Source organism: Lolium rigidum, chromosome 2, assembly GCF_022539505.1.
Source record: "Lolium rigidum isolate FL_2022 chromosome 2, APGP_CSIRO_Lrig_0.1, whole genome shotgun sequence".
Lineage (NCBI taxonomy): Eukaryota > Viridiplantae > Streptophyta > Magnoliopsida > Poales > Poaceae > Lolium > Lolium rigidum.
Window position 1 is genome coordinate 186,355,011 of NC_061509.1, and position 2,283 is coordinate 186,357,293.

Genomic DNA, 2,283 nt, shown 5'->3' on the forward strand with positions numbered 1-2,283 from the left:
ACGACGACGCGCGGCACACGGCAGCGGCACAGCTTCACGGTGCTCGTGCACGCCAAGGCTCCCGCGCTAGCTCTCGAGGCGGCCAAGGCTCCGCGCGACATTTCGTCGAAAGCCAGGCGCGCGCGCCGTCCACCTGGTCGGCCCTGCCGTGGGTGGTGGGGAGCGAGGCTGCAGACGCCGTCGAAGCCGCGGCGCGCGGAGGCGAGGTGGCCGCGGGCCGCGTAGGCGTGGAGGAGCGCAGCGGCGACGACGGCGTAGGTGGGCGGAGCGGCGGCGACAACATGAGCTCTCCGCCCATGCTCACAGAGAGGAGAAATGGGAGGGAAAGAAGAAGGAGAGGGGGAGGTTACCTGTAGCACCGGCGAGCGGGCGGCGGCTGCGTCGGCGGCGGCGTGGCTGCGTCGGCGGCGTGGGTGCGGACGGCGGCGTGGCTCTCTCTCTCTCTCTCTGTGCGTCGCGCGGGGAAAACTCTGTCGATTTGGGGATTTCCGTCACGCGCCTAAGGGAAAACCAGGGGGAGGGGCCTTTGGCACCGGTTGGTACCACCAACCGGTGCCAAAGGGTTTTTTTTTTCCTTTTTGTTTTTGATTTTGTTTTTCTGTTTTCTTTTCTTTTCTGTGTTTCTTTTGTTGTTTCTTTTTCTTTTCTTTTTCTTTTCTGTTTCTTTTCTTTTCTTTTCCTGTTTCTTTTTCTTTTATTTTCTATTTCTTTTCTATTTATTTTTTCTATTGCTTTTCTTTTTCTTTTCTATTTATTTTTTCTATTGCTTTTCCTTTTCTTTTCTTTTCTATTTCTTTCCTTTTCTATTTTTTTCTATTTCTTTTCTTTTTCTTTTTCTTTTCTTTTCTGTTTCTTTTCTATTTCTTTTCTTTACTCCCGCCACGACGCCGTCCGCGCGGGAAACTTTCCCGCCACGACGCCGCGCGTGGGAGAAAAAAGGCGAGAAAGAAAGGGCGGGAATACAATTTTATTACGATTGAACTCGAATTAAAAGTACATAGCTCAACTGAAAATTAAGATACATGGCCAGATTTGACTGTTCGAGTCATTTAGTCATACTCGTGCCTAGCCCTTGATACGTCTCCGACGTATCGATAATTTCTTATGTTCCATGCCACATTATTGATGTTATCTACATGTTATATGCACACTTTATGTCATATTTGTGCATTTTCTGGAACTAACCTATTAACAAGATGCCGAAGTGCCAGTCCCTGTTTTCTGCTGTTTTTGGTTTCAGAAATCCTAGTAACGAAATATTCTCGGAATCGGACGAAATCAAGACCCAGGTTCCTATTTTCACCGGAAGCATCCAGAACACCCGAGAGCCGCCAGAGGGGGACCATGTGGGCCCCAGATGATAGGGTGGCGCGGCCTGGGCCCTGTCCGCGCCAGCCTATGGTGCCGCCGCCTCTTCGACCCTCCGAGGCTGCCCTTCCGCCTATTTAAAGCCTCCGTCGCGAAAACCCTATTACGAAGGACGAAACCCACATAAACCTTCCAGAGCCGCCGCCATCGCGAAGCCAAGATCTGGGGGACAGGAGTCTCTGTTCCGGCACCCTGCCGGAGCGGGGAAGTGCCCCCGGAAGGCTTCTCCATCGACACCGCTGCCATCTCCACCGCCATCTTCATCACCGCTGCCGCTCCCATGAGGAGGGAGTAGTTCTCCATCGAGGCTCGGGGCTGTACCGGTAGCTATGTGGTTCATCTCTCTCCTATGTACTTCAATACAATAATCTCATGAGCTGCCTTACATGATTGAGATTCATATGATGATGCTTGTAATCTAGATGTCATTGTGCTAGTCAAGTGAGTTTTACTTATGTGATCTCCGGAGACTCCTTGTCCCACGTGTGTAAAGGTGACGAGGTGTGCACCGTGTGGGTCTCTTAGGCTATATTTCACGTAATCACTTACTCACTGTTATGAATGGCGTAGTGAAGTGCTTATTTATATCTCTTTATGATTGCAATGTGTTTTGTATCACAATTTATCTATGTGCTACTCTAGCAATGTTATTAAAGTAGTTTTATTCCTCCTACACGGTGTAATGGTGACAAGTGTGTGCATCCGTGTTAGTACTTGGCGTATGCTATGATCATGATCTCTTGTAGATTGTGAAGTTAACTATTGCTATGATAGTATTGATGTGATCTATTCCTCCTACATAGTGTGAAGGTGACAAGGTGTGCATGCCGTGTTAGTACTTGGTTTAGTCGTGTTGATCTTTCTTGCACTCTAAGGTTATTTAAATATGAACATTGAATTGTGGAGCTTGTTAAC